General features: G+C 39.5%; 1 protein-coding gene and 1 non-coding gene across 2 annotated transcripts in view; both read right to left on the bottom strand.

Annotated features, from left to right (window-relative positions):
* Positions 1 to 16,325, bottom strand: part of PDZRN4 (PDZ domain containing ring finger 4) — a 436,221-nt gene that overhangs the window by 169,369 nt on the left and 250,527 nt on the right. The gene's annotated exons all lie outside the window — the stretch shown is intronic.
* Positions 9,105 to 9,177, bottom strand: TRNAQ-CUG. Its single transcript has one exon. It is a non-coding gene; the product is annotated as a tRNA-Gln (tRNA).

Below are 16,325 nucleotides of genomic sequence, written 5' to 3' on the forward strand. Positions count from 1 at the left end.
TTGTTTCTCTGATTGAAGGACTTCACTTGTATGATAATTTCTAGGTCCATGCATGTTGCTGTAAATGGTATTATTTCATTAATTTTTATGGCTGAGTAATATTCCATTGTGTGTACATATTATATATATATATACATATATATATGTATATATATGTATATATATATATGACATCTTCTTTCCATTCATCTGTTGACTGACATTTAGGTTGCTTCCATGTCCTGGATATTGAAAACAGTACTGCTATGAACATTGGAGTGCATGTTTCTTTTTAATTATGGTTTTCTCTGGATATGTGCCCAGGAGTGAGACTGCAGGATCATAAGCATCACTACGAACAAATCTAGTGGAGGTAATAGAATTCCAGTTGAGCTGTTTCAAAACCTGAAAGATGATGCTGTGAAAGTGTTGCCCTCAATATGCCAGCAAATTTGGAAAACTCAGCAGTGGCCACAGGACTGGAAAAGGTCAGTTTTCATTCCAATTCCAAAGAAAGGCAATGCCAAAGAATGCTCAAACTGCTGCACAATTGCACTCATCTCACATGCTAGTAAAGTAATGCTCAAAATTCTCCAAGCCAGGCTTCAGCAATACGTGAACCGTGAACTCCCTGATGTTCAAGCTGGTTTTAGAAAAGGCAGAGGAACCAGAGATTAAATTGCCAACATCTGCTGGACCATAAAAAAAGCAAGAGAGTTCCAGAAAAACATCTATTTCTGCTTTATTGACTATGCCAAAGCCTTTGACTGTGTAGATCACAATAAACTGTGGAAAATTCTGAAAGAGATAGGAATACCAGACCACCTGACCTGCCTCTTGAGAAATCTATATGCAGGCCAGGAAGCAACAGTTAGAACTGGACATGGAACAACAGACTGGTTCCAAATAGGAAAAGGAGTACATCAAGGCTGTATATTGTTGCCCTGCTTATTTAACTTCTATGCAGAGTCCATCATGAGAAATGCTGGACTGGAAGAAGCACAAGCTGGAATCAAGATTGCGAGAGAAATATTAATCACCTCAGATATGCAGATGACACCACCCTTATGGCAGAAAGTGAAGAGGAGCTAAAAAGCCTCTTGATGAAAGTGAAAGAGGAGAGTGAAAAAGTTGGCTTAAAGCTCAACATTCAGAAAACGAAGATCATGGCATCTGGTGGAAGCAGTGTCAGACTTTATTTTGGGGGGGCTCCAAAATCACTGCAGATGGTGACTGCAGCCATGAAATTAAAAGACGCTTACTCCTTGGAAGAAAAGTTATGACGGACCTAGATAGTATATTCAAAAGCAGAGACATTACTTTGCCAACAAAGGTCTGTCTAGTCAAGGCTATGGTTTTTCCTGTGCTCATGTATGGATGTGAGAGTTGGACTGTGAAGAAGGCTGAGTGCCGAAGAATGATGCTTTTGAACTGTGGTGTTGGAGAAGACTCTTGAGAGTCCCTTGGACTGCAGGAATATCCATCAGTCCATTCTGAAGGAGATCAACCCTGGAATTTCATTGGAAGGAATGATGCTATAGCTGAAGCTCCAGTACTTTGGCCACCTCATGTGAAGAGTTGACTCATTGGAAAAGACTGTGATGCTGGGAGGGATTGGGGGCAGGAGGAGAAGGGGACGACCGAGGATGAGATGGCTGGATGGCATCATGGACTCGATGGACATGGGTCTGAGTGAACTCCGGGAGATGGTGATGGACAGGGAGGCCTGGCGTGCTGCGATTCATGGAGTCGCAAAGAGTTGGACACGACTGAGCGACTGAACTGATGCTAACTCTACTTTTTGTTTTTTTGAGAAGTTCCCATACTGTTCTCTATAGTAGCTACACCAACTTATATTCCCACCAACAGTGCTGAAGGGTCCCCTTCTCTCTAAACCCTCTCCAGCATTTATTATTTGTAGACATTCTGATGATGGACATTCTGACTAGTGTGAGATGATACCTCACTATAGTTTTGATTTGTATTTCTCAGATAATTAGTGATGTTAAGGATCTTTTCATATGCCTTATGGCCATCTGCATGTCTTTACTGGAAAATGCATAAGATCTTCTGCCCATTTTTTGATTTTTTTAAAAAACTGAGCTCTCATCAATTCCCTGGTCCCTAACCTACAGATCAGATGGGTCCCCTGATAACTCAGTTGTTAAGAAATCCACCTGCAATGTAGGAGACCCTGTTTCAATTACTTGGTTGGGAAGATCTACTGCAGAAGGGATAGCCTACCCACTCTAGTATTGTTGGGCTTCCCTTGTGCCTCAATAAAGAATCCACCTGCAATGTGGGAGACCTGGGTTGGGAAGATCCCCTGGAGAAGGGAAAGGCTACCCACTCCAGTATTTTGGCCTGGATAATTCCATGGACTGTATAGTCTGTGGGGTCACAAAGAGCCCAACAGGACTGAGTGACTTTCACTTTCACTGTCAACCTACAGATCAAATGGGCTTCCCATGTGGCACAGTGGTAAAGAATCTGCCTGCCAATGCAGGAGTTGCAGGAGATTCAGATTCAATCCCTGGTTTGGGAAGATGCCCTAGAGGAGGAAACGGCAACCCACTCTGGCATTCTTGCCTGGAGAATCCCATGGACAGTGGAGTCTGGTTGGCTACAGTCCATGGGGTAGCAGAAGAATGGACAGGACTGAGCAACTAAGCTTGCATCTCGGCAACCTACATATCTTTCCCTCTCCTCTTTTTACCTCCCCCTATCCAACAAGCACACACATACACAATAGACAATATAGAACAGAATGTTCCTGCTCTAGGGGCAGAGAATACAATTGCCTTTCTGTCAATACCACTCTTTATGTTTTTTCTCTATCTCTCTCTCTTTTGACTTGAATCTAGACTCTACTTTTCTATCTAGTACTGTGATATATGATCACTCCTCTCTCATCTTTGGATTCTGTCACCTCTTCAATCATTATAGTAATATTCAAGATATACAAAGGTCCTGGATCTCATGGAACAAACTTCATAGTGATAAGAAGCAATAAATAAATTAAACAGATAAGCATCCTATAAAATATCCAGGCCAGTAAAGGGATTAACACAGAGTGGTGTGATGGTGAGTAACTGGATTCTTCTTCTTAGATAATCTGGGTTCTGTTGCTCAGTCACGTTCGACTCTGTGACCCCACAGACTAGCTCACAGGCATCTCTGTCCATGGGATTTCCAGGAATTCTGGAGCAGTTGCCACTTCCTCCTCCAGGGGATCTCCTCAACCCAGGGATCCAACTTATATCTCACACCTTGGCAGACAGATTCTTTACCATTAGTGACATCTGGGAAGCCTTGGGTACTCTAGAGTCTGGGATATCTCTTTTGTTCCCTGCCTGCTTATATATTTGCATACAGATAATCATGTAAGGTCTTCCCAGGTGGCACTAGTGGTAAAGAACCCACCTGCTGATGCAGCAGACATAAGAGATGTGGGCTGGATGCAGGTTGGGAAGATCCCTTAGAGTAGGAAATAGCAACTTGCTTCAGTATTCTTACCTGGAAAATTCCATGGAAACAGGAGCCTGGTGGGCTATAGTCCATGGGGTTACAAAGAGTCAGACATGATTGAACACACAGTCTGTAGTCCAGTCCAATCAAGTTAATATAAATAAGAAAAATAAGACAGGTAAGGGGATAGCAAGTAAAGAGGCTCTTTTAATAGAGAGGTGTGAAATCACTGAGTCTTTGTTACTAATTTTAAAAAGTAACTAACATTTCCAAAGCACCTACTATAGCAAATGTGCTTTAAGTCTCATACAAATTTTATGAGATACACATGGTTATTTTTTAACATAAAAACCTCAGGTTCTAATATTATGTAATTTGATCAAAGTCACACAGCTGGTAAGTGGCAAAGCTGAGATTTAAATCCAGATGGTCTTAACTCTAAGACTCTGCCTTTTCCAATAAGATATATTACTTCCCTCAGGAAGTAAGGCAATAGAACCTACTTCATATAGCACAGCATCTTTGATGAATGTGCTGTGAATAAAGGGTTGTTGGAGGGTTGGGCTTCAATCAGAGCATTGCCTCCTTTTGCAATTCACCGGACATGTCCTACCTATAGGCTATACTGACTATACTGATGAGCAAATTCTTACTAGACTTGTGACAAGGCTGGGTTTTAGCTTCTGAAATTAGATACGTGGTTAAACATGAAGAATTCACCAACCCCTAGTGGGACAGTAAGTGACCCAAATTTTAGATATTGGTGCCAGGCAAAGGGAATTAAGTGACTGTTTATTGGATTCTTTGTTAATAAGATGATTTTCCATCATGAGCCATATCCATTTACTCTTCTGAAAGATATGATTATGATTCTTCTTTGATGTTCAGTATCTCTAGATACCAAATTCAACCAATCTGGAGCTTAGTTGCTTCACATTTAAAATCTATTTCAAATAGTAAAAAGATTATTGAGGTTATAAAGCCAATGGAATCAAAGGAGTGTCAATGAAGGTTAATCCTTGGAAATTGTGGTTGTGCACTGGGATTCTTAAAAATTGTTTTTGTTCTTAATCCAGCTATGTGTTACCTCCGTCTAGGCTGAAGCAGTCCCAGAAGTCTAGTGATTAAATTCATTGGGAATGGACCACATGTATCCACCACTTGCCTTCAAGCAAAACTTACCAATATGGCGCAGTCACAGGTGAATACAACCTAGATCCCAGATGCATTACAACTTGGATCCCAGATTCACTACTTGAATAAAAACATTCAGATAAGCTTACAGACCCATATGCAACTCTGTTTGAAGTAGAGATGCAGCTTTACTTCATTAAACCACTAAAGATTTGAAAACTGTTTGCTAACTCCAAATAGCTCAGCATGACTAGGACTCAAAGACAACACTTCTGAGTTTATGTATTTAAACAAATGCAGTTAGCATGAAAAAGCTCAACTTATCATGACACTAAAAGTCATGATGGCTTCTAATGACCTCTTAAGCAATTTTGTATAAATAGAACATTACCTAGAATAATTGAATGACTACTCAGAAATATCAATATAAAAGTTGTCAAGTTTTCCAATAAGCCATCAATTTTTGTCAGGTCATTTGCTTAACCATAAAGATAAAGTATACATATATATATATTTTTAAAGAAGAGAGAATACATCCAAAATAAGGACAGTTTTATGTAATCAGACTAAATACATGCACAGTATGATTATAGAGCACTAATTATTCCTTGGAGCAAACCATTGCCCATTTTAGAAACACTGATGTTCAGAGTGGCTTTACATCTTAATTACATTAAGACAGCAACTTTGTACCAAAGTTTGTATAAACTTTGTACCAAAACAAACAAAGCATAAGTAGGTTGAACTCATTCCTAATCAAGTGATAAATTATTTTTGAATAAAAGAGAGTAGGGTCTGAAAGAAACCAGACACAGAATGGAATGGCTTTAGTATGGAATAGAAATTTCCATAGCATGATGGAAACAGAGAGTAACGGAACAATATGGGCTTCAAAAGCAAAACATCATGGGTTTAAGGCTCAGCTCTACAAATTGAGCTGCAGTGCCATGCTTAACTTTCTGAATCTCAGTTTCCATTTTGGAAGCAGAATTAATGGCTTCTGCCTCATGTCAAAGGCATATTGATAGCGTTACATGAAAAACACGTTTCCCATGTTCAGTTCAGTTCAGTTCAGTTCAGCTCAGTCACTCAGTCGTGTCCAACTCTTTGTGACCCCAAGAAATGCAGCACACCACGCCTCCCTGTCTATCACCAACTCCTGGAGTTTCTCATGTAAGACCAGCTATTCCTATCCCAACTCCAAACAGTCTTACTGCTTTCTGAATGACTTGGATGGGTTATAATGACTAACTTGTTCAAAATCTTAACAACTAAGAATGTCAATATCAACTTTTTAGCTACTGGAGTTAGACAGGGTCTTATGGTAAATTAAAATGAAATCTTATGATTTGGGAGAGACTCAGTGTTATGAAACTGATATTAGAAGTTAGGCAACTATTTCATGGCAATACATCTCTTAAGAATACAGTACCATATACAAAAGATCAGAGGTATAGGATTATATAAATTCAGTTAAATTTTGGGAACATTTTGTAGTGTAATGAAGCTTAAAGATTTATCTAATTTAAATTACTGCCACGGAGTGCCAAAAAGAAACAAAAAAAAACAAGAGTTGATTCTATGCTAAGTTTTAATGAACAAAGATGAGTTGTTGGACATATGAAATCAGAAATACATTAGGAAAACCAGAATAGGTATACATAAAAAGAAGGGAGCTACGGCAGACAGGCACTTAGCTACTCGTGACTTGAATAAATGTCATATTAAAAAAAGAAGTTCCCATTGTGCGTGTACTATGTAAGCACATATGCACAGAGAATGAGATGCATATGTAGATTTTGTATGCATGTATATGTTCATAAAACTCTGGACACTAGTCATGATTTCCAACGGAGCTTATTACTGGAAATTTATTATGATAGTGATGACCAACAAAAGTTCATTAACGTGCCAATCTGCTAGATGTCTGTGACACATAGTTCCTTTGACTGGGAATTTATTTCATAATTGTTGATGTGTAATGGCAGATACATAATATTCTCTTCTAATATTAATTAATAAAATAAAATTTAGTTATATTTGTGTTGATTTTTCTTTTTTTGCTTCAATGATAAATTTGTTTAACTATTTCCATTAGTGTAAATAGTATAAATAGGTGTAAATGGTGTACACATCAGTAAGAATAAAATTACAAATAAAAGCAAAATGGATAACTTTGTCAGCCTCAAGAAAGACCAAGATAATGAGCCAAGAGATTCTAATTAAAAACCATCAGTTAAATTCATTTGTTCATTCAACAAGTATTTATTGATACACACGAGTACACTGCTAACCTTAAATAATTAAATAAATAAATCATTAAAACAGAATTACCAGTAGAGATACAGTATCCTAGTCACAGTGGGGTATTAGCTTCTTGAGAGATCTATTTTATATATCATTTACTTATAAGTATATGATGCATGTGTTTGGACTTCATTGTTGGTAATATTTTTACTATTTCTCAGAAAAACGTCATAAGGTAGGATATATTTAGCCAGGAGAGATGGAGGAGCTGGAGAAAAATTGTCAGTGAAAAGAATAGTGAACATATGAATGAGAAAGCATAGGAACATTAAAGGAATGACATAATTTACTCTGCAGGGTAAACTGTGGACTCAATCCTCTCGGAAGAGATGAACTTGTCTGTTGGGTGAAGCATCTTGAGGGTCTGTGTTTATTCTTTCTGTAGTGGGTAATGAAGAGCTACTGAAGATTTTTGTGTAAGAGAGTGACACTGTATAGGTCATTATTTCAATTTCGCAAGAGTTTTGAACTGGAAGAAACAAAGAGGAATCTAATAACAGTATTAATAATAAAAATAAATCTTTTACAATAGTGTGTAAATGGTCATTAAAAGGGAGAATGGAAAAGAAGTGTATACTGAGCAAATGAGAAAAATGCTACAGAAACAGGAAGACGCTCTTTTGCCAAGTAATTGGCAAGGGATAGGAAGTGTAAGTGTGACTCGCTCAGGCATATCCGACTCTTTGAGAGCTCATGTACTATAGCCTGTCAGGCTCCTCCGCCCATTGGATTTCCCAGGGAAGAATACTGGAGTGGGTAGCCATTCCCTTCTCTGGGGTATCTTCCCAACTCAGGGATTGAATCTGGGTCTCCTGCATTGCAAGCAGATTCTTTACTGTCTGAGTCACCATGGAAGCCCCCAAGGGATAGGAAGGAATGAACAATTAGAAGATTTGTGAGATTGGCTGTCTGATTTCAAAGCTGCGTCATTAATAGAGATAAGGGTGCCGAGAAGAAGAGTTACTGTGGAAATAGATTGGAATTGGGTATGATTGTATCAAGATACTTCTTCGCCAACAAAGGTCCATCTAGTCAAGGCTATGGTTTTTCCAGTGGTCATGTATGGATGTGAGAGTTGGACTGTGAAGTAAGCTGAGTGCCAAAAAATTGATGCTTTTGAACTGTGGTGTTGGAGAAGACTCTTGAAAGTCCCTTGGACTGCAAGGAGATCCAACCAGTCCATTCTAAAGGAGATCAGTCTTGGGTGTTCTTTGGAAGGAATGATGCTGAAGCTGAAACTCCAGTACTTTGGCCACCTCATGCGAAGAATTGACTGATTGGGAAAGACTGTGATGCTGGGAGGGATTGGGGGCAGGAGGAGAAGGGGATGACAGAGGATGAGATGGCTGGGTGGCATTACCGACTTGATGGAAGTGAGTGTGAGTAAACTCCGGGAGATGGTGATGGACAGGGAGGCCTGGTGTGCTGTGATTCATGGGGTCTCAAAGAGTCAGACATGACTGAGTGACTGAACTGAACTGAACTGATGGAGTTGAAATTTTAGTTATAAAGGGCAAATATAATGATAAGGATGTGAAGTCATTAAGATATATTTGAAAATAGTGAATTGGGAAAATATCACAGAAAAAGATACAGAAAAATAGACTTCAGAACTGAACCTATAGAGAAAAAAAAGAGTCAAGAAAGTCAAGAATCCACCCAGTTTCAAAAATGAGGGGCTCGTTAGCGGGGTCAAGTATGGCTGAGGATTCCAGGTAGTGGAGGGTGGTAGGTTGGAATGTACCAGCCATTCTTCAGAGGCTGTGTAGGAGAAGACAGTGAGGTCTATAGAGAGTTGAATGAGGGATGGGCCAAGTGACAAAGTGTTGACAGTGGATGAAGACTATTCTTGCAAGAAGTGTGTAATGGAGAGAAGAGGAAGCTGAAATGACATTGTAGATGATAGGATCAAGAAAGGATTTGTTTGCTTGCTTGTTTTAAAAGAGGAATGCATGGAAGAAAGAAGAGACTGAAGGTGCTGAAGAGAGATAGAACAGGAAAGTAGAGGAAGTCAGAGTAAATCGGATGAGAGGCATGGTAAAAGCAATTGGTATTGATTGGAGGGAGATTTTTTTCCTCAGGCAGAAGACAAAGATGAGTAAAGACTGGGTGATTTAGAAGTGTGGGAAGGACCGAGAGTTGAATGGGCTCACAGCAGATGCCCTTGTATTTGGTGATGTGGGAAGTGAGGTTACAGTTTTCTTGAGCTTAACAAACGACCATGAATGGACTTGAACCTTCAATCTTCTGATCCAGAATCAGAAGCCTTATCCATTAGGCCACACAGCCAATCAGTAACTTAAAGAATGCTACTTAACAAAATCAGGAGATGCTCCACAGATAGGAATAATTTTACCTGCTTCAATACTGAAGAAAACTAAGCTTCCACAGGGACGACATGGAAATTGCCCTCTTAGAAGCGACAACGTGCTTTGCTTTCGTCATGGTAAAGCTTACATCAAGCCCGTGTAGAACAGCTGAGGTTCCAAGCAATGGTCCAAAATTGTGATGAATGTAGAGAAACACCAAATATTACCAAGAAAGAGTTCTCATGTGGTGGATGCATCTGACAGCTTGCTAGTTTGATTTCAAATGACAATTTGAACAGATATAAACTCTTATTTCTTGACATTCATTAAGCGCAAGTCATAAAAGTGCCATTAATTCTGTAGTAGTCACCAAAATGCTTTGTAATGATCTCACATTAATGCACCCCGCTCCTGCAAAACCCCCATGGCAGCAAAGGTTTACTCTGTAATACTAGTTGAATTTTCAGAAGCTTAAAATCCCTGCCAATGCACCTGCTTTCCAGAAGATCATTAGGTAGAAATCCCAAGGTAGCACAATCAACCTGGCTTCAGTTACCTCACCGTCTGCTAGAGAAGAAAATTAATGTTATTCCATGAATCACCCTCCCAAGATTGGCTAGTGTATAGTTACTGAGCCAGCTGTCTGAGGGGTGCTTAGGTCTGTTCTAAGCTGACCTGGTTCATCGTCTGTGTGGATATCAAGTCCCAACATAGCATACTCACATACCAACTGCAGCCTGCACCAGCTGTCCCACTATTGTATAGGTACTAAACAGGATTACAGCACATAGAGACACTAGTTTGGCAGTGAACACTGTCTAACCACAGCTTTATGGCAACTCTCATAGAAGCCATCTTACTTTTTAAAAAAGCATATAACCAAAACACCAAATATAAACACCAGCGTTCAGGACAAAACAAGAAGAAAAGAAAGGCACTTACGACAGAGTTATTGCTCAAGCTCATTTAACAAAGGATTTCTTTTTTATTCTCATTTCCTATGGAAAAGAGTACAAATTAGCATAGAAAATCCTGTTTTATCTCTGAATGGAGTTACAAAGCAGCCTTAATCGGAAATCTGCTTTTCTTCTGGCTACAAGAAATCAAGCAGGGCATCCCATCAAATTGCAAGGGGAGATTTGTCACATTTGACTGGTTCCCAGGCTGTGAGTTGTCAGCCAGATGCTGATCTGAGCCAGCAGCCATCCTGCCACTGACACCTAGGCCGACAATGGTCACCCGTCTGTTCTCCAGCCAAGCCCTTTTCCTTTGGCTGCTGCTGTATCCACTCAGGGAAGCAGCAATAGATCAATGCTTTCTTCATATATCAGAGCTGTCCTCCAAGGAGAACTGCAGTGAAATTGCTTTGTTTTACATAACAGCCAACTCTGAAATTTCATGGTAGAAAAGTAGCCACAGGCAAAATGTAGAGAATCTTTATAGAATCCTCAGTTTAACCATTTTAAATAGGACAAAGTCATGACTATTTATAGAGATGCAGCTTACTTTTGGATTTGCATGAAACATGATCACAGAATTTTTAAAAAGTCAGGGATGTTTTACTAGGAATAAAATTCCTTAAGGCCAGTTTTCAAGTCAGTCATCCATATGTAGCAACTACGGTTACTTCCTTGTTTTGATGCAAGCTACAATGCCTTTGTTAGTGTCTGAAAGTGTATATCACAGTATCTTTCTCCCATCTACGCTTTCCTGATAATATATAAGCAGAAATGATACCAATGATTCAATTAGGATGACATTCCACTTTCATTACTGTTCCATAGAATGAAAGTGATGTTTCCAGATTTTTCAATTTAGATTTTAAAGCATGTTTCTATTTTTTAAAATTTAATGCATGCAAATATCCATGTACTTTTGTTGTTTGTCAATGTCAGTTATAAATTCAAATAAATGATAATCTGCTGCAGCATGATGCTCCCGGAAGCAGGGAAAAATAACCCTATTAGAACCGTACATTCCACTTTGTCATTCTATGCTTCAGTCAGTTCAGTTGCTCAGTTGTGTCAGACTCTTTCTGACCCCATGAACCGCAGCATGCCAGGCCTCTCTGTCCATCACCAACTCCCAGGGTCCACCCAAACTCATGTCCATTGAGTCAGTGATACCATCCAACCATCTCCTCCTCTGTCATCCCCTTCTCCTCCTGCCTTCAATCTTTCCCAGCATCAGGGTCTTTTCCAATGAGTCAGATTTTCGCATCAGGTGGCCAGAGTATTGGCGTTTCAGCTTCAACATCAGTCCTTCCAATGAACATCCAGGACTGATTTCCTTTAGAATGGACTGGTTGGATCTCCTTGCAGTCCAAGGGACTCTCAAGAGTCTTCTCCAGCACCACAGTTCAAAGGCATCAATTCTTTGGTGCTCAGCTTTCTTCATAGTCCAATTCTCACATCCATACATGACGACTGGAAAAACCATAGCCTAGATTAGACGGACCTTTGTTGACAAAGTAATGCCTCTGTTTTTTAATATGCTATCTAGGTTGGTCATAACTTTCCTTCCAAGGAGTAAGCATCTTTTAATTTCATGGCTGCAATCACCATCTGCAGTGATTTGGAGCCCCCCAAAATAAAGTCAGCCACTGTTTCCCCATTTATTTGCCATGAAATGATGGGACTGGATGCCATGATCTTAGTTTTCTGAATGTTGAGATTTAAGTCAACTTTTTCACTCTCCTCTTTCACTTTCATCAAGAGGCTCTTTAGTTCTTCTTCACTTTCTACCATAAGGGTGGTATCACATGCATTTCTGAGGTTACTGATATTTCTCCTGGCAATCTTGATTCCAGCTTGTGATTCTTCAAGCCCAGCATTTCTCATGATGTACTCTGAATATAAGTTAAATAATCAGGGTGAAAATATACAGCTTTGATATACTCCTTTTCTTATTTGGAACCAGTCTGTTGTTCCATGTCCAGTTCTAACTGTTGCTTCCTGACCTGCATATAGGTTTCTCAAGAGGCAGGTCAGGTGGTCTGATATGCCCATCTCATTCAGAATTTTCCACCGTTTATTGTGATCCACACAGTCAAATGGTTTGGCATAGTCAATAAAGCAGAAATAGATGTGTTTTTTCTTTCTGGAACTCTCTTGCTTTTTTGATGATCCAGTGGATGTTGGCAATTTGATCTCTGGTTCCTCTTCCATTTCAAAAACTAGCTTGAACATCTGGAAGTTCATGATTCATGTATTGCTGAAAGCCTGGCTTGGAGAATTTTGAGCATTACTCTACTAGCGTGTGAGATGAGTGCAATTGTGTGGTAGTTTGAATATTCCTTGGCATTGCCTTTCTTTGGGATTGGAATGAAAACTGATCTTTTCCAGTCCTGTGGCCACTGCTGATTTTTCCAAATTTGCTGACATATTGAACACAGCACTTTTACAGCATCATCCTTGAGGATTTGAAATAGCTTGACTGGAATTCCATCACTTCCACTAGCTTTGTTCGTAGTGACGCTTCCTAAGGCCCACTTGACTTCACATTCCAGGATGTCTGGCTTTAGGTGAGTGATCACACTACTGTGATTATCTGGGTCATGATGATCTTTCTTGTACAGTTCTTCTGTGTATTCTTGCCACCTCTTCTTAATATCTTCTGCTTCTGTTAGGTCCATATCATTTCTATCCTTTATTGAGCCCATCTTTGCATGAAATGTTCCCTTGGTATCTCAAATTTTCTTGAAGAGATCTCTAGTCTTTTCCATTCTGTTCTTTTCCTCTATTTCTTTGCATGATCACTGAGGAAGGCTTTTTTTATCTCTCCTTGCAATGCCATGCTTGGTTTTTTAATAAATATATACAAATCTGTAATTATACAATTTATAGGCTGCATACATAAGACAGAGGCTGCTAATTATCTGTTGCAAGGATGAATAATAAGGAAATTAAACAATTTTTGTTTTTGTTACTTAACTATCAAGAAAGTTAACATGCATGTTGGACTAAGCTTGTCATTATATATATACTATAAACATATACACTCATATGAGATTCCTTGGTGACTCAATGGTAAAGAATCTGCCTGCCAAAGCAGGAGATCCCTGGGTTGGGAAGATCCCCTGAAGAAGGTCATGACAATCCACTCCAGTATTCTTGCCTGGAGAATGCTATGGACAGAGGAGTCTGAAGGACTGTAGTCCATAGGGTCGCAAAGAGTCAGACACAACTGAAGCGATTTAGCACGTACGCATGCATACACCCATATACATTTGTATATGCATTTTATGTATTTTATGCACACACACATATAAACATTATCTGAAAGTGTGGCTAGTCTTAAGACCCACACAATGTGCCACTTAACTTCAACCTTTAACTTCCTCTACTCACCCTACAAACACTGTACAGTCCTGCCATTCTACAACATTCTCCTACAGCTTTATCCCTGTGTATATTTGATATTATTATTTCCTCTATGGTGACTACAGTTACTCATCTAAGAATTCAAGTTTTACCCCTTCTGTGAGTTTTTCCCTCTTTCTGAAGTTGAACACAGTGCCCTTATCTCTGTATCTCCACACCATGTTATAATTATCACTATTCTAGGAATTATAATATTGCCTCCTTACTTGCCTGCTGGGTTGTTATATCTTGGAGGACATCATCCTCTCTGTTTTTCTGTCATGCTGAATCCTCCTGTCTGGCATGTAACTGATACACAGCATGTAGTAATGCATGATTGAATGAAGTGTATTGAACTAAAACTGTGACTATATTAAAGTAGAACATCATAACTATTAGCCTTGTCACTGGTTTGCCAGTTGCTTTCCATGAAAGTAGCTGATGTTTCTCAGTTTGTGTTGATAATGACACTTACCAAATTTCCTGTGGCCAAAATGGCATTGCATATAAAATAACTGTTAATTTAACATCAGCTTTTTATTGCAGGGAGGAAAGGAAATACTATAATGTTCAAGGCATGTATGAATTACAAGCTTCTTTATCATTTTTAAAAATATTAAAACATTTGAAAATATGTTTCTTTAGAATTAAGAAAATACAATTTCCTTTCCAAGGAAGAATATTTGGAACTTGTCTTTGATCAGGCTGCAACATTCATCTTGATATTCTATCTCTGAAAGTAATAAAGAGGTTGCCTCCTCAATTGTTTTTATCAAACAACAAAACAAGTCTATCAGGCAGGAAGTCAAATTCAAGTATCTTTTGGAACTTACTCTTTAGATGATCAATGTTTGCCCTTTCCACCCCAAATTCACATATTGAAACCTTAGCCCAATGTGTTGGAATTTGATGATGGGGACCTTTGGGAGATGATTAGATCATTAGGCTGAACTCTCATGAGAAGGATTCAGTTCAGTTCAGTCACTCAGTCGTGTCCGACTCTTTGCAACCCCATGAATCACAGCATGCCAGGCCTCCCTGTCCATCACCAACTCCAGGAGTTCACTCAGACTCACGTCCATCGAGTCAGTGATGCCATCCAGACATCTCATCCTCTGTTGTCCCCTTCTCCTTCTGTCTCCAATCCCTCCCAGCATCACAGTCTTTTCCAATGAGTCAACTCTTCACATGAGGTGGCCAAAGTACTGGACTTTCAGCTTCAGCATCATTGCCTCCAAAGAAATCCCAGGGCTGATCTTCAGAATGGACTGGTTGGATCTCTTTGCAGTCCAAGGGGCTCTCAAGAGTCTTCTCCAACACCACAGTTCAAAAGCATTAATTTTTTGGCACTCAGCCTTCTTCACAGTCCAACTCTCACATCCATACACGACTACTGGAAAAACCATAGCCTTGACTAGACAGACCTTTGTTGGCAAAGTAATGTCTCTGCTTTTGAATATGCTATCTAGGTTGGTCATAACTTTCCTTCCAAGGAGTAAGCATCTTTTAATTTCATGGCCGCAATCACCATCTGCAGTGATTTTGGAGCCCAGAAAAATAAAGTCTGACACTGTTTCCACTGTTTCCCCATCTACTTCCCATGAAGTGATGGGACCAGATGCCATGATCTTCATTTTCTGAATGTTGAGCTTGAAGCCAGCTTTTTCACTCTCCTCTTTCACTTTCATCAAGAAGCTCTTTAGTTCCTCTTCACTTTCTGCCATAAGGGTGGTGTCATCCTCATATCTGAGGTTACTGATATTTCTCCCGAGAGGGATTAGTGCCTTGTAAAAGAGATCCCAGAGACCTACTCTGCCATGTTGAGGACACAGGGAGAAGACAGCTTCTATGAACCAGGAAGTGGGCTTTACCAGACGCCAGATCTGTCGGTGCCTGATCTCTGGTTTCCTAGCCTCTAGAACTGTGAGAAATAAATTTGTTGCTTAAGCTACTTAGTCAATAGTATCCTGTTACAGCATTTCAGAAAAGACTAAGAAAGATGCTTTTATCAGTAAGTTTAAATGCCAAGGCACACGATGCTTTTAGGTAAAGGTAATATGGTAGTGTTTTGGGAAAAGTTTGCGTATATTTGGACTCAACTTCTAGAGCACCCTGCTACAATATAAAAGAGCAGGCCTAATCCAACACACACATTCAGACCAACTAGAACATTTACCTAGGGAAGAATATTCATTCCAGGCATTGTAATGCTCTCTGGTTGTTAAATCTGTCCAAGTTTCTAGCTGAATATAAAAATACATGTTGAGAAAAGTAAAATAAAAACAAAAAAATGCTTTTAATCAGAAAGTACCTCTTTTGCCATTCTTGTTCTTCAGAAAGAAAGAAAAAAGTTTTATTTTTGACAGAAGAAAAATTCATCTCTAAAATAAAAATTTGGAGGGGAGAGGGAAAGATGGCGGAGGAATAGGACGGGAAGACCACTTTCTCCCTCACAAATTCCTCAAAAGAACATTTCAATGCTGAGCAAACTTCACAAAACAACTTCTGTAGGCTGGCAGAGGACATCAGGCAACCAGAAAAGCAGATCATTGTCTTCAAAAACAGGTAGGAAAAAATATAAAAGACGAAAAAGGAGACAAAGGAGGTGGGGAGGGAGCTCCGTCCCGGGAAGGGAAGCCCGTCCCGGGAAGGGAATTTTAAGAAGAGAGGTTTCCAAACACCAGGAAACACTCTCCCTGCCGAGTCTGTGGCGAGCCTTGGAAACACAGAGGGCAACATAACAGGAAGGAAAAATAGATAAATAATT

This window comes from Capra hircus, chromosome 5, assembly GCF_001704415.2.
Source record: "Capra hircus breed San Clemente chromosome 5, ASM170441v1, whole genome shotgun sequence".
Taxonomy (NCBI): Eukaryota; Metazoa; Chordata; class Mammalia; order Artiodactyla; family Bovidae; genus Capra; species Capra hircus.